At 37.8% G+C, this 21,902-nt stretch overlaps 1 protein-coding gene and 1 long non-coding RNA gene across 13 annotated transcripts in view; one reads left to right on the forward strand and one right to left on the reverse strand.

Annotated features, from left to right (window-relative positions):
• adarb2 (adenosine deaminase RNA specific B2 (inactive)) overlaps nucleotides 1–21,902 on the reverse strand; it is a 619,893-nt gene that overhangs the window by 172,189 nt on the left and 425,802 nt on the right. The window lies entirely within an intron of this gene.
• Nucleotides 1–21,902, forward strand: part of LOC137489203 (uncharacterized) — a 146,914-nt gene that overhangs the window by 34,340 nt on the left and 90,672 nt on the right. The window lies entirely within an intron of this gene.

The following is a 21,902-nucleotide window of genomic DNA, read 5'->3' on the forward strand; positions in this document are numbered from 1 at the left end:
TATAGTAGTAATGGCATTTCCCGTTTTCTGGGATTGAACAGGCTAATTCAGACAGCCTCACTATTAATTACAAACATAACTGTGACTTAAATTTCCAACCGCTGTGCGTCAACTAGGACTATGTTCTCAGTTGTTTAAAGCAAACAGTCACAGTCAAATGTAAAGGTAGCAATGGTTAGAGTTATAATAACCAGGTCATGCTAGCCTCACGTCTGCGACTCGTACTATATCAGAGTCGCACTAGTCTGTTGATTGACAAACTATGTGTGTTTTCTTTGTGTGAACACTTTAAAATATCCGCATAGTTGTCCAAATTAATGCCTGAAAGTGTTTTATAACATGCGCGCACCCGTACAGGAGGACCTAGCGAGACTCTGTGGTGTTTCAGTGAACAGCTGTTCACTGTTCCTCTTAGCGAACTTCAATTATGTCCTATAAACCCAACCGCCTTCAGATCGACGTGTTTCAACAGATTTAATGTTTTTACTGTATTGTACATTTAGGGTTAGGTTGTTTATTTTAATGGATATAGATTGATAGATGAATTGAAGTCAGTCTTAATCAAAGCAGCCGTTTTTTTTGTCATCTCCTGTAGTCCTGTCAAGTTTCTTTACTTAAGAAAAGGCCACAATACTCTGCAGTTGTAAAGAATAACTGAAGAGATTTAAACCTGTCTTTTTAAAATGTTTATTTTATTAAAATATATATGATTATATTTTATATTTATATGGTAATAAATCATTTTCTCCAGACAATCAGATTGGCCCTTCAAAACATTTTCAGAGAAAAAGGTAGGCCTCGAAGTGAAAAAGGTTGAGAACCCCTGGCCTTTATAAAAGCCAAAGGCCTCTAGATTTAGCTTATTTTACCAAAATAAAATGTGATTATCATGCCTTGATTTTTAATGATTTCATCAGGACAGTAAGGTCTGACTTTGCTTAGACAAAAGTCTTGCCATTTAACAGAAATAATGTCCCGTATAGAATATAAAGCCATGGTGCAGTAACAATGAATATTGTGTCTGACTCCATCATGAGCTTGGAGGACTGCATCCACACATCTCTGCAATGACTCAAATCACTGATTAATAAAGTTATCTGGAATGGCAAAGATGGCCTCCTCCATTTACCCTAGACATGCTTAATAATGTTCATATCTGGTGACTGGGCTGGCCAATCCTAAAGCACCTTGACCTTCTTTGCTTTTCAGGAACTTTGATGTGGAGGCTGAAGTATGAGAAGGAGCGCCATCCTTAAACCTATTCAGATGCTTTGCAGTAGTGCACACTTGTGTGACGTAATCGATGAGGTGCATCCAAATCAAGGAGACAGAGGGAAGGTAGCGAGTGAGGGGCATAAAAATTAGACAGGAATGAAACCCTGGTAACACAAGCATGTCAATCAGTATCGGATGGTAGATGGCTCAATATTGATGAGCTTTGCATTTTATTTAAACGTCAGCAATTTAAAAAAAACAGTCTTGTGTTTATATCACTCTAATATGACCTACACATATTTCTGTTCAAGCAAGCTTCCTTTTATATGATAGATGCCCTTTAATTTCTGCTTTTACTAAACTTTACGGTGTACGCTTCTTTGTATCTTGCTACCCTTGCAATGCAGGGTGCTTGAGTTGGAGGTGCGCTGAAGCACGGATGCAAATCAAGTGAAACGGTCTTAATAGGATAATTAATTCACAATATCACTCATGATATCACGAGCGCCGGTGTGTTCTGAATGTGCTACGCATTTGCCATCATTCCCATACATCCACTGTCCATCATTTCATCATCTAGTCATCAATCAATCCCTACTGCATGTCTAAAATTCGAGAAATGATGCATGTTTGCGGCTGCAAAATAGCATAAAGTGAGATTATGTTGCATGCTACTGACAGAGCCTGCTATATATTTCTAACGCAAACATCATATAAAGCCATCCAATGATATAAGATCTTCATTTTCCAGTCGCTGACAGTTATGATAGACAAAATGCCAGGAAAGTGAATGTTTTCCAGTTTTTTCCAATGCGCATTGTATGATAAGTGCAGATGTGTTTCAGATGTTTAGCAAGATGAACATTAGACTGGAACTGACAGCCATTGCAGTGACAAACAGTTGTTGTGGTATCAAAAGAACAGCAATATGACAACTTTGAAACTGTATATGAGGCATATGTTTTTCAAAATCATTTCCAAATACCAAAGCTTATCAAAATCCAGACTCTGGTGTGGAATAATTGTGTGGAAGGATTTAAAAGTGTAGAATTTCTACTTTGGTAAATGCATGTTAAACTTTTGGTAACTCTTCGGTTTGGTATGGTACCGTTTTGGTACACTCTCAGAAATAAAGGTACGCAAGCTGTCAATGTGGTGGTACCTTTTCAATATGACCTAAAAGGGCCATGTTAATACCTCAAGGGTACATATTGATACCTAAAAAGTACAAAAGTGTTCCCCTTAAAATTTGCAGGAACTAATTTATACTTTTGAGGTACCAATATGGACCCTTCAAGTACAAATGTGTACACTGTAAAAAAAATGGTCTTGATTTCAACGTTAAAAAACTGTAAAAATGCTACAGTACAAATACGTAAACTGGTTAACGGTATGTTTCCTTAATATATATGGCGAATAACCGTAAATTGACTTTCCCAGAATTCCCTGCATGGCACATCACTTTTTATGCACATTATTGACAATAATATGGATCTTTTTAGTTGTTTCCCCAACAGTTATGTACATTAGAGATTAATGTTACATCTAATGTTGATAAACAATGTTTATTTCATAAGTTTAATTTCATGCGTGTTACCATACTGGTGTTTAGTAGCTGTGTGAATGACACTGAGCACCTTCAATATGCTGATACTCTTTTGAGCTTGTGGGAAAAGTTGATTGTGATGAGTATTGGCTCATTATGTAACTTCCTCATCACCACCTGCATGTGGGTGTGCTAAAGTGTCTAACTGTATAACAAAAGATGTGTAGATGTTGATCATTCAAAATACAGACATATTACCTCTATAAATTAATAAATTACTGTAGTTTACTATAAAAATGAAAACTTAATTTTACGGTTTGTATCGTGTTTTTAACAATAAAGTACTGGCAACCACAGCTGCCGTTTTTTACCGTAAATTTTACGGATTTATTTTTACAGTGTACCTTTTGAAAAGGTACCACCCCAGTGACAGCTCTCGTACCTTTATTTCTGAGAGTTTAACAAAAGGGTACCATAAGCCTGACAACAGTCACCCATACCGAACCGTACTGTACTGAACTATAACACTCAGTGGAAACTAGCCATTGCTAGCCAGGCTCAGTCTTGGGCTTATATAACACCTGTTAAATACACAATACCCTCTTTACATTAAAACTGCATGGTTTTTGGCAAACACTAACAGCTTGCAATTAGGACTGTCCCATAGATAAGCACTGATTAGTTAGTATTAATGAGCAATTCTTGGATTTCTAACAAAATTCACCATCCAACTCTGCTTAACATTGACTCTTCGATGAAACAAATATGTCTCAGCCAATATGACTCATAAAAGGGTTGAATTTTTCAGGTCTATTATTCCATCCAAGCCCAACAGAACACAACAAACCGGGTTTTGCTGCTTGCTTCAGTTAGAAGTCTTAACTAACAGTTTCCAACTGATTTCGCCTTCAGGTCTGGTTGGTTTTCCAAATTCGACAGGGTCAAGTCAGGCCACAAGGTCTAGTATGTGAGCTGGATTTAGGTGTCAGCCACTACATAATGCATTTCCCCCCTTTTTTTGTTGTTTTGCAGGCTGTCTCTCAACATTAGCCGTATCTCCCGTCAGCTAACTCGTCGTGTTGAATTACTCCGCACTACGCCACATGACTTCTTCAGACTGCTGCCTTACTTTTGCTAATTGCACTTGCATTATAAAAACATATTCCCCATAGAGCTCTGCCAATTTAATCTTTTGTTAAAACGTGTGAAGAACATTTGTAATTTAATAAACCTCATTAACAGGAAATGGAAGAGGGAGGGCTTGATGAGGAGAGGGGGGGGATTTTCAGACAGCCTCCCGAATGTCCTAGAAATGCCCTGTTTTACCCCTGAAAGGAATTCATAATGAATGTCTCACCCTCCGCTAATCACTGAATGCCATACTGCGAACACATCACTCATACAGTCTGCCAATTATGCCTGCTCCTGATTTTTTTTTCTCCCCCATGCAAAGCATAATATATCTGATCCGATTATTTCAATTGAACGGAGGGTGTGTGTTTAATGCGAATACGCTTAAGTATACATTCCACTGCGATAAGATCTTATAATGGTCAGATCTAATACGTCTTGTGAAAATGAAATTAAAACGTGCTTTAAATGATTCCTTCCGAGCATATTTTCCTTTTTTTATTATCATCATCTCTGACACGATCATCACATCTTCAGATGTAATTATGTTTAATGAGAATGACAGTAACAAAATGGTGCAGTGGTTTATGCAAATGGCTTTCCTCGCGCTCTGAGTAATCAAGAAACGAAAAGAATATGACTGTTGAGTTAAAATGATTAAATAGTGGAATAATATTCGTCTGCCAGCACAAACAGCCCTTGAGGATGCGTGGTGTGGGTGGGCTTCGGGGACTGTGCTGTGGTTTGTGTGCGTGTTATAATAGATAAGTGTTTAAGACTTCAATCATTTACCATGCTTTCTTCACTTTACACTGGAATGCTTTGAAATGTGTATGTTTTCTGACAGTCATACATGATGACAAATGAGAAAAAAATGCACTTATATCTGCCTGAGGTGCTAGTGGTAGCTGGTGTAAGCTAGGGGTGTGTGTGTGCCTTCTAGTGTACGATATTATTGTAATGACATTAGCTCGCTCTCCAAAAAAGTCCAAACACGATGATGAAGCCTATTAGAATGCTATGAGCATTATCACACGAGTAGCAGTGCGATATGGCTGCATATCGGCACTGGTGGGAGGCGTCCTTTACCTTAGTGTCCTACCAGTGACGATATACAGAAAAAATCGAGTGTGATATTGCATTTATACAACGGTTCGCCTGCATAATTGTGTATATAAAAAAGAAAATCAAAGACGGAGAGTCTAAAAACCCTTTTATATGAGGAACTACTTTCTTCTACCACTCATTCACATCTGCAGCTGACCGTCAGAACAGCAGAAACTGTTGTTACTTCATTAACGTCACTTTAGAGCTAGTGTTTAAATGATTCTCTAGCGTAATGTCTAAAGTGATGACAGATGATTTTGCTTTTTAAGTTTATGAGGCTGAACAGCATGAAATGCCATCAGTCTATAGAGATATCTCCCAGTATTTCTTTGTTAAAATCGGGAAATGATTGACCCCGATAAAGCCAAAGCAGTGCCCACGCTACGAGATTACTGTTGTGTTTGCGAAAAGGAGAAATGTTAAACACATGCGGGCATTTCTTCTTTCCTTCTGTTTACTGAATCATTATGCAGTAATGAAAACAGGAGACGCATTATAAACAAACAGATGAACAACCAAAAAGTTACTCATGATTATACAAAGAGTGTCCAACACAAAATACACACATTCCTAATATGTCCCATCTCACACACAACACACTACAGTTACTATGGTATAAATACAGCAGGACGACATACTAAAGAAAGAGATCGACTTAGAAAATCATTAACCAGTTTTATAATGATATGATCAGCTGTAGTTTATTATTATGCTGTTTTTTTCCTCCTCTGAGGGCTTATTATGCAGTCTCTGTCACCATCTTGTGGATGGTGCTGTATCGCCGAATCTATAAATGTTTAAAATAGGCACTATTCTTATAAATAAACTGCATAGATGCAATCGAAACAACTACATTCTCGCCTAAAAATCCTCAAAAGTACATTATGTTGTCTAACAGCTGCAATATTTATCAAACTGTAGTGAGTTTATTGATCTGCTGTCACTCTATGTGGGCAGAGTAATACAGGCTGGAGGCTGGAGGAGTTTTGATCATGCAGAATGTCACACTGCTATCAGCCAATCAGATCTGAGAACCAGACAGAACTGTTGTATATTAGCCAATCAGATCTGAGAACCAGACAGAACTGTTTTATATGTATAGTTTGGTCATGTAACAAATTTAGGAATAGAAAGATAATATATTTAAATGTCAAAAGTGATATCATTTGAGCAATATTGCAGTTCTCATATTTCAATCCATGTGTATGATTCCAAATGTGATAATGATTTTTAAACAACAAATCAACAAACAGGAGGTTAAGAGTGATTTAAATTTTATATACAATTTTGTCTGTTGCATTTTCTTCTTCACCAACAAATGTTGGACCAGAACATTGTGAAATAAAATAAAATAAATTAAACAAAATAAAATAAAAATATCAACATAACAAACTGATCTCAACATGTTATAATAAGGCAATCCTTATGGGTGGTATAAAAATGAAAATAAATAAATAAATAAAAAATAACATTTCATAAAATAAAATACAACATCTCAAAAATAAAAATGAACAAAATAATAAAATTAAATAAATTAATTATTAATTAATAATCAACATTTAAAAAAAAAATAAACTTTTAACATAAAATAAAAAAATCCACATGTCATAAACTAAAATAAAATACAATAAAAAAAATATCAACATGACAAAATGATCTCAACATGTTTTATAAGATAATGACATCCTTATGGGTAGTATAAAATAAAATATTAACATGTCACTAAATTAAATATCAACATATCAAAAATAAAAAAATAAAAATTTACAAAACAATAATTAAAATAAATAAAATAACAAAATTTCATAAAATAACACAAAATATCAACATAAAAAATCAACATGTCATAAAATAAAATAATAAAAACAATAAAATAAAAAATAAAAATACAACGATTAAATTAAATATCAACATGTCTGCATATTGAGATAATTTTGTCAAGGTAATGACATCCTTTTGGGTGTTAAAATATTATAAACAAAAAAAGCTTTTTTTTGGTCGGATTAGTAGCACTGAATGAATCACTTGAAGCTTTTTATAAGCATTGATAAATTGCATATGCTAAATGACTAAACATAACATCAAAATGACCAGAAAATATCCCCATATAACTTCTGTCACATTGCACAGCCCATGTTTATGCTGATCAAGGTGACTTTTGTACGTTTTAGCTCTCAAAATACATCATGACATTGTAACTAGAATGGGAAAAGATGGTTTAAGCAGTGTTTTCAGCAACGCAGTGAGGTTGACCATAGACGGCAGAGAGGAAAACAGCTCTTGAGGTGCCAGTGAAGCGCTCAGGCGAGTCTAGCAAGGAAACACGCCATGAAGGGCTTCTCAGGCTGCGTTATTGATTGCAGTTCACTGGCGGCCATCATTGAGACTAACACGCTGGAAAGCACCAAAGGCGATCATTACCACTCGAACACCGGTGTCAGTAAACATTAGATTGTCTCTACACTGATGCTGAAGGGAAAGCCTGGCTTGAATATCAGCTCTCAGTTGTACAAAGGGCTCCCTGTGGAGCTATAATTCAAATCGATGGATGTTCTGACTATAGTCAAATGATTGGAGTACTAATAGATTGCTTTTGCAGGAGAGAAATTGTTCAGTGAATGCGCATTTGTTGGGAAAGGATCTGCGGCGGTGATTATAAACATTCAGATCTGATGGTGTTGCAAGAGGTAGCAGACATAACAGTGGCAGGACAGACGTGAACAGACACAAAGGGCCTCATTCAATAAACATTAGCATGTACAAATGTGTGTGTGTGATGTGCGTATGTGCATTTTCTCCAATAAATCGAGATTCATCATAAACTTTTGTACTAAAATGTATTCTAAATGTCTAAATCAAAAACAACTTATGCAAGACATTATAACAAGTTAATACAAGTACAATAATAATGTATGCCTGGGGCCTTCCAAGCATGTACAGTATAGGCTATATGCACACTGACTTTTAATTTTCAGCCAGGCAGCCCAAGGCCTTCCGATGAACTGTCTTTCCATTACAAAGTTGTCACGTTTAAGATCTGATTTCTTTAAAAAGTAGCGATCTTCAATGCCTGTTAGATATATGATATGAAGTGGGTCTCAGACCGGTCAAGAAGCACTGCATTAAATTCCATTATACCCCGCCATGTCTTTAAAATATGACAGTTTATTTTAGCCCAGTATTTTCAATGTAATTTCTGCGCTGACCTGTTGCTACTGACTGAGCTAGTGGTTACAATGGTCTTTCATCTAGTTTTTCCCTTGAACAACTAAATAAATGCTCAAGTCTATTTGATTGAATGTATTGTAATTGCATTACAACATCGATGCTGTAAAAACAACATTGTAAAATTAAAAATAGTCCCATTAAGCTTTCACCGGAAGTTTATCATTGGATTTTAAACTCCAGCCGTGCATAGAGCCCATTAAGAACCCTACGTATTAGGCTTGAGCGGTAATTCGGTGATATGGTATACCGCGGGATCTAAAAATAGCAACGGTGTCAGTTTCAATACCTTTATACCGTCATAAAAAACAATGCACTTATAGGAGACATGTGTTAAATATTATGTATTTAATGCCTACAAATGTGTATGCGTGATTGTTATCATGGCACAGTGTGGATGACAGAGGGAGAGGGAGAGGTGAGGTGGCGAGTCACGCACCAAGTGACCAGCATTTTGGCAGTATTTCCGGTTTCGACCGAACGAGAAGGGAGACGTGGTAAATACAAACTAGAGGTCTGAGGTCTAGAGGGGAGCCGACCAGATTTCTTGCGGTTCGGTAATAAATTTCCGAATAAAGCACGGAAGCGGTCGGTAACTCTAGTGTAATTTGAAAGGGAGCTTACGTGCGTTCTAGCAATATCGCTCTCAAATGCGCGTGCATGCGAGAGAGAGCATTCTGCGCAGATCTCTAATACAAACAAGACTTATTCATTATCGGAAAATCTTTTATTTTAAAAAATTACCATACTCTCTCTGTAACATTTTGGTCACTTAAGCACCAAAATTTAATTCACAAGCTAGCAAAAACAGACGTCTTTGGAAAGTTTCTTTACGAAGGGGAAAAGGCCCAGTGAAGGACCCACTATCTGCCAAGGAATGGATCCGCAACCCATTTGTCAACAAATCAGGTGAATCCAGCATGTCTGAGCAAGAAGATCAACTGCTGGAGATCGCAAATAATGGCAGCTTTAAAGGCTGTTTGCATATCGCGTCTTTTCTGGGCGCTAGTTTGGTATTTCCAATGGAGGTGTGCACAAGTAAACACGCTCGCAACATCTAGGTGCACAGAGTTGAAAACATCTTTCAGAATGCCGCAAGCGCACTGCAGGTCAGTTGACAAGAACTGACTGAGCAGCTTCATACTTTGTATGGAATATACATATTTCAGTAGACTTATCACCTCAGACAAACACAGAACACCCAAACGCTGCAGTGCTTTTTAATTAACTCCATAAATAAAACTTGTAGTGAGTCAATCATGAGCTTTAGCTGTGTGTGTCAGTGTCTGAATGATTGTCAGCTGTGGCAGGACTGCTGAGTGCAAAGACTACTGGGAGTTGTAGTTCATTTCAGTGGCACATCTGTAGTTCTCCAGCGAGCACAGGCTAGGTGATCATGACAATAATCATGCAAATTACCTTCGTTATGATTGGTTAATCAAAAAGAGCGATTTACAGTTATAAGTTCTAGGCCCTGACATGATGTAACATTTTCTAAATAAGCCATTTTAGTTGCTAAATGTCCATAAATTAAATTTTAATTTAATAATTTGTTAAAGCAAATGCACTCGTTTTCTATGACAATGTCCCATTAGTATAAGATAACGAACATTACTTCAGGCCAATGCAATCATTGTAAATGTATCCACTCATAAACGACACTGTCAGTTTGGCTAAAAACTTCATTACGCATGCTAATTTATCAAGAAAGGAAATCAAGCAGTGTGATATTGCTGACACTGCACACTTTTATCTTTCTGTGGTCGGGAAGGTAGAACAGAGATAGAAGTTGACAAGCTGAGCACTTTTGCTGGCTTTGTCCTCTGTTTCTGCTCTCGAAGAAAAAAAAAAGACAAATTAAACAAGTTCCAATAAAGCAGCAGCACAGGCCTCTGGCAGCATGCTATTAGCTGGACTCCTTATTTGTGAAGCCACTTGGATAATTTATTGTATTTGTATGGGTGGCCACCTGCCTGGCCCCGGTGAAGGACATTTTGAGGCTCAGTGGTTAGCTGGTTAATCTTTCTGTGTGGATGATTGAGGCTCGAGCGTCCACGATAAAACAGCCAATATGGGAGAGAGATGCTTCTAAGGGATCATAAAAGAAATGGTTAATTTAGCGCTCGAGGGACTCTTGACCCCGGAGAATCTCTGCTGGAGCAATACTAATGTCTGCCTTCGAAAGGCTGACAGACAGCAGTTATGTCTAGATCGTGCAGTTTGCCGTCTCATGGCTCAACACTGAAAATAAACCAGAGGTTCTGTGTGCAAACACATTTGTTTAAAATGTCTCACAAGACAAGCACATTTAGGGTTTATGCGACTAAATGAAGCATTAATTCAAATACAGTAGCATGTCCATGAGAAGCTCTGAAGGTACATTTTTATTTCACTTAGGTATTTCCTATCTGCATTCCTGCTTTTTAGGGACTTTTATGTCGGAAGGAGAAATAGGTTTGATTTGACAGTAGAATGAATAAGATTTAAACACGCATGAGCACCCAAAACGATCTCACGGAAATGTGTAACTTTTCGATTTAGTGGCAAATTCGTATGAACTCATTTGCACATTTTTTTTTACGATTTGCTTATCCCCCAATGAGGGTTGGGTTTAAGGGTGGGGTTGGGTGCCACACCCTCTTTTTAAAGTCAACTGAACTTGTACGAATTAGCTGCTAAACTGGTAAAACATAAAATAGTTACGTTTCCTCGTGAGATCAGACTGGAGCACTACGGCTCAATATACCTTGGGCAAACCATTCATTTTCAATATTGCATTTAATGTAGTTAATAAAATGAATTCATACCAGAAAAATAGCATTGAACTACAGCTTTGAAATTGGGCAGAGCCATTGAACACTTAGTTTGAACACTGATCTTTACTATTAACAGCAAGTGTAAATTGCAACAAACAGCATTTTGAGTAAAAAAAAAAGTGTGTAAGGTGAAACAGTAAAAATGTTTTATAGGAGACCTATTATGGCCTTTTTTTACAATATGTAAAATAAGTCTCTGATGTCCCTAGTGTGTGTATGTGAAGTTTCAGTTCAAAATACCTAAATACCAAAATACTTGGAAACTGCCCCTTTTAGGCTTTGATACAAATTGGGCTGTTTTGGTGACTGTCGCTTTAAATTCAAATGAGATTGTGATATTTTTCAGGCAACAAATGCCTGTGTGTCAGCATAGTGGCAGATTCAAAAACAAGACTAACATCCTATGCTAATAAGGGAGAGAGATGATCACAAATGGGTGTGGCTTTTCCCCTCTGATGAGATGTACAAAGGGAGAATGTCAATCAAAGTGTTTCTGCAGACTGTTTTTATCAAGTCTGATTATAAAAAAATGAAATTAATACTATTTTACGATTAGAAGCTGATTATATTCACAGACTGTTGCCACACGCAAAGGGATTTTTGCATAATAAATGCTATTTTTAAAAAGGTTAACTGAAATAGTGACTATATTTGATTTAATTTTACTTACAAATAGGAGTGTGAATGCAGTTCTACGTCCCTAAATGTTGTAGTATTTTAAGGATGTTAAATTATGTTTGTTTTTCAACCGAGTTCACATCAGACTACACTTTTTAAAGCAAGGGATAGTGAGAATGAAAATGTATCTCACTAAAAGCTGTGGTGCGTTAATGTAAAGTTGTTATAACAGGCCTGCTTTCAGACCAAGATCAGATCAGACACTACTTACAATGCAAGAGACATGTGAGTGCAATTGTAGTAAGTAAGAAACACATGCCTCAGGCAACATTTTTTTTTTGTTGCTCTGAGTATGTTTTGTTGCACCTTTCAGTAGACAGACTCACTAGAGGGCGCTGTCTTCATTTTTTGCTAATCTGAAAAGAGATATACGTCCTTCTCAAGCCCATCTACGAAAAGGTGGAGCTTGCACAGACCCCAAAGCGAACCACTGACCTACATTCTTCCCTAAACCCAACAAAGTGTTTTCAAAAGCAAACTTACAAGAAAAGTACACTGCGAACACATAATTTACCTTGATTTTACATTGTTTTTGTGGAAATGTGCTTCACTAGACTCACACACGTACAAAAAGTTGTCCATATGGAGGTAGATAGGTGACGCAAACATATTTGATTACTAATCATAGACATTGTTAAGTTGTTTTGTGGTATTTATTTGGTGTTGTGCAATAAACTGAATGAAAATAAATGTATTCAGCAATATTTTGTGCCTATAAATAGCATTAGTGTAAAAAAGTACAAAAGTTGTTGCCGTCATACTGCCCTCTAGTGTTCATGTTACCTAAAACTGCAGTCAAACGTATGAGGAAGTGAGTTTTTGTGGTTTCACAATGATATAGTCAGAAGCACGCACTCGAATGAGCCTGTGTTGAAATGTTAAGGTCTGTTTTTGGCCCAAGATCAGATCTGACCCCACTAATAAGGTACCAATGTTAAAATAGTTTGTTTGATCAACCAGAAAAACAAAAAAATTCTGGAAACCTTTTATGCGGTTCCGTTTGCTGACACTAGATGCGCATAAATTACACACTTTAAAGGAGACTTAAGTCTGACAACACCAGGAATGTCTTTCCAAACACAACAAGCTAGTAGATCCAGGAACATGTCCTACTAAACAATACGCCTCTTTAATGTTTATTTCTGTCAACAAGTAAACACTGAGTAACACAAAGTAAAATGTTAAACGGCTGTTGCATCAGCATGTTTATGCATGAGCCCAGCCAGCGTGTTTTTTTAGCATTCTGCTAGCTTCATCTTGCACTTCCATAACATAAGAGGGAATTCTCTCTCCTTTCGAGAGTGTATTTATGTTTTTGACATTCTGCTAAAGACGAACCCCCTAAGGCTAGCCGCGTTAACACGGCCTCTATGTCAGAGACAGACTTAGCAAACATTTTTATTAGCCATTGATTCATAGCCAGCTCTGCTGAGCAGCCTTTTATGCTAGACAACACTGCACGAGTGCAGCTGGCATCGGTCTGATAATTAAACCAAAGCACCTCTACCCTCTAACAGCTCCTAATAAAGCTCTCATGAAAAAGATATGAATGTGAAAAGAGAGAACTGCTGTTGTGTACAAACCCAATGAGTCTCGCTGAAGCTCAACGTGAAAAAATGCAGCAGCTACAACAGAAACCATGCTGATAATGGCGGTGAAATGCATGGGCGACAGTTTGTTACACTATTGACTCATCTGAAATATCTGACACGGCAAAGCACTTTAGAGCCAATAATTACTGGGTATTAACCTACTTTTATCCCATTCAAGTCATCCGCGGAGGCATTAAAGCTGAATGTGCAAGTGCTTTTTTTGCTATATCTGCAGTGGCTTTACCCTATTCCTAAGTCTGTCAATGAGGTCTAAAGGGATGTACAGGGTTAAGCTCTATTGACAGTCTCTGTGACTTTTCGTCGATTGCCTCAGAAAATAATTTTGTCTCATCCCTCATTTTGTAAAATCAAGCAGAAAAAGCAATTACAAAATAATTGTACAAGACAAGTTTTGTTGTTAACACTTTACTTGAAGGCGGAGTTCATATGACAACTGTCCTTGAGGGTCATTCACTAGGTTATGTCATTTTAAATGCAAAGATGACAGTAAGATTAATAATCTGATTTTAATATGATTAAGACGATACTCTGATTAAGAGTCGACCATGTAAACAGCGATTTTGAAGACCTTAATCCGACTAAAGTCATAATCTAACTAAACACATATCGAATTAAGACATTAATTAAGACTAACTAAACACATTATCGAATTTTATTCACATGTGGAGTATGTGAATAAAAGCATCGGCACGCGATAAAAGGATTATTGTCCATGTTAAAAGAGTAAACGTATGTTAAAAGATTAAAATAATGTGAATTTAAATGCCATTTCACATGACATTTATTGCCATACTACTGAAAGCAGCAGCAGATAGTTCACCTCAGAGCCTGAAAATAAAATTAAACTTCTGAAACAGACTTTAGAACTGTGCAAGTTAACACATATCAGTGACTCAACATCTTTGTTTAATAATGTTAAAGATGTTTAATATGTATTAATTAGATTAGAAACTTTACCATTTTGTTGGAGGGCAGTGAGTGCACTATTCTGTGCTTCTGAATGGCTGTGTTTACATTTCTGTTGTGTTTCGTCTGGTACAACCAGCCAAATTGCTTATCACTGCAAATCTCGTCACATAGAGTGTTGTTAGGACATGGGGTTAATGTAACCTGCTCACCTAATGTTTACGCTCGTAATATTTATATTGTTTGCTAATTAATAACCACCTCATGTGCAACTTTCATTTCGGAGTCTGCTACTGTCCACTGGAGGTCACATTTCGGTCACAGACGCAGCTGATACAACTAATCAAGGTGTTCAAGATTACTAGAGTCTATTAAGCAGGTGTGGGTTGGGGATGTTACAGCAGAGTTTCTCAACCATGTTCCTGGATGATCACCAACACTGCATGTTCTGGATGTCTCCTTTGTATGTCACAGCTCTTACATGTCTTTTAGTTTCTGATAATGAGCTGATGATCTGAATCAGGTGTGTTTGGTTAAGGAGAAAGAGAAAATGTGCAGAGCTGGTGGTTCTCCAGGATTGTGGTTGAGAAACACTGCGTTACAGCATCTTGGAGTTACAATTTTCCCTCCAAAAGCCGAAACGGACATATTTTAGTCAAGCACTGATACCAGTGGTGTCAAAGATCATACTTAAGTTTAAGTACCATTACTTGCCTAAAAATGTAGTGCAAGTAGATTAAATACAATCTGTTGTAAATATTACTCAAAGTATGAGTAAGAAGTAAACCTTTCAAAAGTACTCAAGTGTAGTGAGTGTTTTGCTGTCAAAACTTGATGCGTTTACATGCAATTCGTGCAGGTGTGTAATGAGTTATTGCCCAGCAGGCACACAATGTCATAAGACAACGTCATTTTTCTGACCAATAATGACATCATATGACGATGGTATTTGGTTGATTTTAAGTTGTTAGAAACTGACCCAAAATCCAACGTCGTGCCAACATCTTAAACCAACATCATATTGACGTCAAATACTGACATTTATCCATCAGGTATGGCAACTAAAATCCAACGTCTGATAGTCATAGTCATAGAGGTAAAGTCCACACAACGTCAAGCTGTAACATTGTTAGATGTTAATATTTGGTTGATTTTAGGTTGGACGTTAGACATTGATCTGACGTTGAGTTTTGATGTCAACCTGATTTTCATTTCCAAACAAAATGCAACATCCCCATGACGTTAGGGTGACGTTAGGGTACTACGTCAATTTGACATCATGTTGACGTCCTGTGTCTGCTGGGTGTTAAGGGCCATTTCGGTCATCAAACAGTAAACATCCGTCACCTTCTCATCAGTGACCTGCATCTAAACAGTCTCTGGGTCATTTCGTGTAAAGATTTTGGGCATATTCTAGAATACTTTTAATGCTTGCAAACAGTTTGCTGCATTTATAAATGGCCCATGTCTTCAGGTAGTTCACTATGATGCGATTTATCTTCTATGTGCGATGTGATTGGACAGGAATCACAGAATAGATTTTATTAATCCCCATAGACAAGAAAAAAATAAAGTAGTGACCGCAGGTTGAAAGAAAGCAGTGTAGTAAAAGTACCAGTACAGCACTAAAAAATGTACACAAGGGAAAGTAGAAGTGCACATTTATAAAACTACTTAGTAAATTAAAATTCCTGAGAAAAACTACTCAATTACAGTAACTTGAGTATTTGTAATTAGTTACTTTACACCACTGACTGATACTCACTCTAATGAAATTGATAGGGAACACGACGGATATTTGTTCTTAAGAATGAGCTGCAAACTGAAAGTGTTTGTTTACACAATCGCAGCAGTCAGTTTGCCGTTATAAACCCCTGCGGTTTTTGTGTAGGTATACTTAGTCTAATGTTTCTTTTCATCTGCAGTGCAGTTTACATGCGGGATAATTAAAACAACACTCCCTGTTCAAATCTTTGCCATCATAAGACAAGTTATTCTAATTAACACTTTAATAATGAAGCACACAGGCAGACATCAAAGAGCAGCGAAAACATTTCAACACGGAGAGAAGAAAGCAGCTAGAGATGGACGACTGTGGTTGGAGGCTTTTCACAAAAGTTCATCTATCATTCTCTGGCTTGAAAAATCAAAACAAATGGTGGTGCAAATCAATTACGCTGAGGCAAACAAATAAATAAATAAATGAAAACTATGTAGCTTGTCAGAAATGCGCAGCGCTCTCCGTGGCTCCATTTCTTTCTTCCTCGACAACATGACAGAATTCCAAGATTAAAATCAGAAAACTTTATATATTATTTACACCCTTGCCTTCTCAATCAATTCTCCAAGCCAGTTGGTTTGGGGTTTTGTTTTGAAGATCAATATGCGTACTATGGCTATGATTTGGGTAAAAATGTCTTAAGAAACACACTTTTTAAAATCTGCTGCTACTTACCCACATGTAGTTCCAGGCTTTCTTCATTAAAGCACACAAAACAAAACAAAAACATAGTATTAGGAATAATATAAGTATTAGGAATTGAGGGGAGTCCAAACGTGTTTCTCAAAGGAAACTAGTGTTTGTATGTGGATTGTTTCCTTTATGAATATTTCAGTCGACTGATCATGAAAATACATACTCGATTGAACAGATATCAGTTTGTGGATTTCCTTTTATCCGAATTCTGACAAAGTCTCAAACATAATTAACGTGGGCTTTAAAACAAGGCACGAGACACTGTGAATTAACTAAGAATAAATGAGAAAATTAAGATTTATTTTTTTTTGTTCTTCTCAGGCTCAGCTTTAGTAAACAGCTATGTTGTCAAGGAAACAAGCGCCATGGTGACACTTTAATCTGAACCACTGTAATTGGAAATGAGAGCAAGATACAAATCTTTATATCCAGATATTTGAGGAACTCTATCTGGAAGGGAACTGGAATGCTCATTATTGCTGTAGAGGAGCTTGAACGTAGATAATGAAGATACGAATGGAGTGATTGTTGCTGTGGGGATCAAATAATAGCCAAATTCAGGCAGATAAATGGAAGTTAAGGTTAAATTGAGTGGATCCACTCTGGGCCAAATCGACGTAACCGAATCCTACTTGTCTGTTCAAAAGCATTTGCTTAATAGGACATGCTGCTTCATGCAATTTCTCAAATTCTCCACTTACCCCAAGGAAACACTGCATGCAGTAACCCTAAAAAGGACTATAAAGCAGCAACATAGCTTCACTAGAAATATAAACTTTTAAATCACTGAAAACTCTCAGCTTTTCAATCGTATTTCCATTTGTGCGTAGTATAAATCAAGTGTGTTTCCAGAAGGTTTTTAAATGTGCTTGAAATTTAAATTGATTATATTTATGCTGGCTTGCATTGTAATTCTTAAGGTGAATAATCAACCTGTGCATGTTAATTTACTGAAATTATTAATTGTTTTTGTAATCTTCAATCAAAGCATGACCACTTGCTACCATGTTTGGAGTGGCGGTCCTTTTGTTGATGTCAACCTGATGGTTTCCATTGCAACTGCATTTTAATACCCTCTCTTACCGTTAGTTTGCTATGATGGAATGATGCACGAAAGCAAACCCCACACCTACTTAATATTCTGTTTAAGTTGAAACTACATCAACATACACAAATAAAACGTTTTAGCAACTTCTGGTTCGCATTAGCATTAATGAAGTTTATATGTAAACTAATTTCGAGAGGATCACGTGCTTATGATTAACCCCGGCTGGTCCGGCATTAGCTAACACATGATTCACCAATCAGACCATTCTTAACTCATTATAAATAACTAGAGTTTTCTACCTCAGTACCTTCATCTTAAAGAATCCCCCTGCCACCTCTACTCTGCCCTCCTTTTCTAGTGGCCTAGTGCTTAGCACTGATGCCTCACAGCAAGAATATCACTGGTTAAAGTCTCTACTGAGGCAGTCGACATTTCTGTACGGAGTTTGCATGTTCTCCCCGTGCTCACGTGGGGTTCCTCGGTTTCCTCTCACAGTCCAAAAACATGCGACTTCAGTAAATTGAACATACCAAATTGTCACCAAAGTCGAGTTCTTAGTTAGCAGTATATTTCCCTATAGCCATCTTATATCTGTCATTAGCCAGAAAAAAATCTGGGGAGTTTTCGAGATCTACCTGAGCTCAAACTCCCCTTATGCCCTGCTAACGGGGTCAAGGGCTAGAGGATCTTATAAGCTCAGGGCTCTCTCCTGGGACGGCATGCCAAACAAGCTTCATAATCAATCATCAGCTAAGTGTGAACTCTTAAAATAAAGTGTTTCAAAGAAAGAACAAAATATTCTTCCCTACGTCCGAACCAATCAGTGTCTGACCTATTGCATGCCTTGCAATGGCAATTTAGCTTTAAATCAGCACACTTTAAACCAAGGAAACCAAGGAGACCTGTGAAAAACCTGTAGATCCCCAATGGCTGACAGATTTTCACCAACAAAATATGTATATCCTATAACCCTTTCACAGCTCTTTCCTCAAACTGAGCAGCATACAAAAGATTTGACATGCATAATCGCTATGTGTCATATAATAAATGCTCTGTCTCTAAGGCAACAATCTAGGTAATGCCATGCTTCATACATTTACTACAGACTGTAAAACACCATGGATGGAAAGTGAGACAGTAATGTGCGCTATAAGTTGCTTATTTTAAAAAGCAGCCCTAGCTTTTAGGGTAGAAGGTTTCATTTGAGCCATAAAATGGCACATTTGATATGGTCACCGTTGACTTTTTATCCTTAGTACAACTCTCAACTTTTCAAATGTTATTTCTTTCTAGTAATGAGACAAATGAAGATTTCATTGCATTTCACTGTGATGGACCACATGCAAAGCACCATCAGCACTGAGGGCCAAGAAATGTAAAACACGAAGCCAATATCTGAAACGATGGGCTCAGAAAATCTAAGGCATCTCTGGCCAATTACCTTGTTAATTACAATCTATTGTTGACGGCTTCAAAAGCAGATCTGCTCCCTGATTATACTGAGCATTTGTCTTCCAATGCAAAGCCTTAATCGGTAATTATGACCTGCAGCTGCACAAGCTTCCTGAACGATTTTCACTTGTCATTCTCAGACAGAGGGACCGCATGTGTCTGAGAAAGAGAGGCTTTACTGTGACGCCGAGTGAACCTAAACCCAGAGAAACTCCTGCTCCTGTTCATTAACATTAAAGGTTACGAGCAGAAATGTCATGACTCTCTCATTAAAATGAGAATGAAGTGCTCAAACACTGGCTAAATCTTAGAATCTGTCACCTGTTAGAAGCTGGATCATTGTTTTACCATCAAACAAAAGGCTGCTCATGACAAAGACAACCTTTTAGTGGGGTTTGCTAAAGCAAGCATCACTGTTAAAATGACTTGTGGTTGGGGTTAGGGATTTAAATAAATCCCCTACCATGAGTATTAAACTTTGGTGCATGAATGATATCTCAATCATGCAGCTTATTAAGTAGAAGTGGGCTACTTTATTATGAGTGATCAGACTTATGATTTATGCCTAGCTGACAAAAAAGGAAAGACAAATCACATAGACTTGAACTGAAGAAGGGATTTCAGCCATTTGAAACCAACCCCTTGAGTTAAGAAAGCTCTTGGACTCTTGGAATTGGAGTGGGGGGTACATAATGAGAATTCTGATAGTCAGAATATCGTATGTGCATGGATGTGTCATGAGTGAGTTTGTTAAAATTGTTCAGACGCAGTGATACTATATCTAAAGCAATCTTATGATGATGCATACCGAAAACCCAGACATACACTCTCAGAAATAAAGGTACAGGATCTGTCACTGGGGCAGTACCTTTTCAAAAGATACATATTTGTCTCTTAAGGATACATAATGGTACCTTAAAGGTACTTTTTATGTACATGTGGACACTAAAATGCACCCTTGAAGTACCATTGTGGACTCTTTGGGTACAAATATGTGTCTTTTGAAAAGCTACTGCCCCAGTGACAGATCCTGTACCTTCACTTCTGAATGTGTAGGAAGACACTGATTTTAGAGTGCCAAACTCAGTCTTGGAGGGCCGGTGTTCTGCAGAGTTTAGTTCTAACCCCAATTAGACACACCTGAAACAGCTAATTAAGCTCTTTCTAGGTATACTAGGAACTTGCAGGCAGGTGTGTTAAAGGAAGTTGGCGCTAAACTATGTAGGACACCAACCCCACAGGATCGAGAGTACTAATTTTTTATTCTAAGAGTGTTCAAGTCCAAGAAAGACATCTCCACCCTTCATCTAGGGTCAAGATTCTCCCGTCACCAGAAGCACCCAAAGCTCACATTCAATCAGCAGAACTTCAATTTTCCAATTGAAAGGTGGACCAAACAAAGCATGAGGAAAATGGGGTCACTGGGCAGACTCTCGGTGACACCATCATTAATGTCCGAAGGTCTGTGGTACAGACCCTCCACAAGAGAGGCCTGTCAGGAGGACTAGACCCGACACGGGGTCTCATCTGGTGAGTCTGAATAGTTTCAGTCAGACAGACAATGTTCTTTGCACCCGGCCAGCCCTGCATGTCACTCAACGACAGGACTATAAACGCCTCATCGCCCCTGACAGGCTTCTCTGAAGTCTGAAGTGCTGACCTCGATGAAAGGTGTCTTCTCAGGGTCATGCTTGAAACCAATGCATAGAAATGGATGGATCCACTAGGGCAGGAAGTTCAGAGGTGAACAGGGATCATTTCTTGGCACGTTCTTAGGCTCCCGGTGGGCAAGTTATTCCTTAAGCGAAAGGATTTGTTGAAGATGGTGTAACCCATTAAAGAAATACCATTTAAAAGGATATTTCAGCATGATGACTTAATGTTAGAGGACAGATGAGCGGTGGTTTCCACAGGACATGGTGTTCAAGCTATTGGTTCAGAGGTCAGGTAAACTCATACTATGCATGCGGAAGCTCAAAGATTTTAGGTTATGTTTAGTGTAAATTCGAATACAACCACCCCCACACGCAGCACAAAAGGTCAAGAGTGCACCAAGGGTCAAGAGATGCTTACATAAATTGATGTAGCAGTTAATTATTGAATTCATCATGAGATGTGTGGGAGAACAGAATGAATGAGAGTAGGAGAGTGTTGCAGCTTAAACTTTGAATGCATGAAGGTATGAAAATCCAAGGACTTTCGGAGGTGAAGACATGGCTATCAAGCATAATTTATAGTCTTGTCTAATTTGTTCCATGGTGATAAAAAGCCTTTGATTACGCTGTGCGCAGATTAAGAAGCTCACAGACGCTAACCGGCTAACCGGGCCGGCGCTCAGTGTAGAACAGCTATGCATATCTTGTATAACTTCCGTCTGAAAAGCCTCTCCTTCCCAAGACGGGTCTCGCATGATTATATAAACCTGAACACACAGATTCATAGCACAAAAGTTAATCACGCTGATTTTAAAAGCTAAAACCTAAGCCCGATCTCTGTTCTACAGGAAGTTGATGTTACACACACACACACACACACACACACACACACACATTAGCTGTCCAGTCTTGTTGAATTCATATCATTGTCAATGTACCACAGCTGTGGATAGACAGGTGAGGATGGGTGAGTGTGGTTGAGACGCTCCAATACACCCACCTGAGAGCTAAAAGAGAAGAGTGAAATAGACAGC

This window comes from Danio rerio, chromosome 24 (assembly GCF_052040795.2).
Source record: "Danio rerio strain M-AB ecotype USA chromosome 24, GRCz13ab, whole genome shotgun sequence".
In the NCBI taxonomy this organism is placed as follows: Eukaryota; Metazoa; Chordata; class Actinopteri; order Cypriniformes; family Danionidae; genus Danio; species Danio rerio.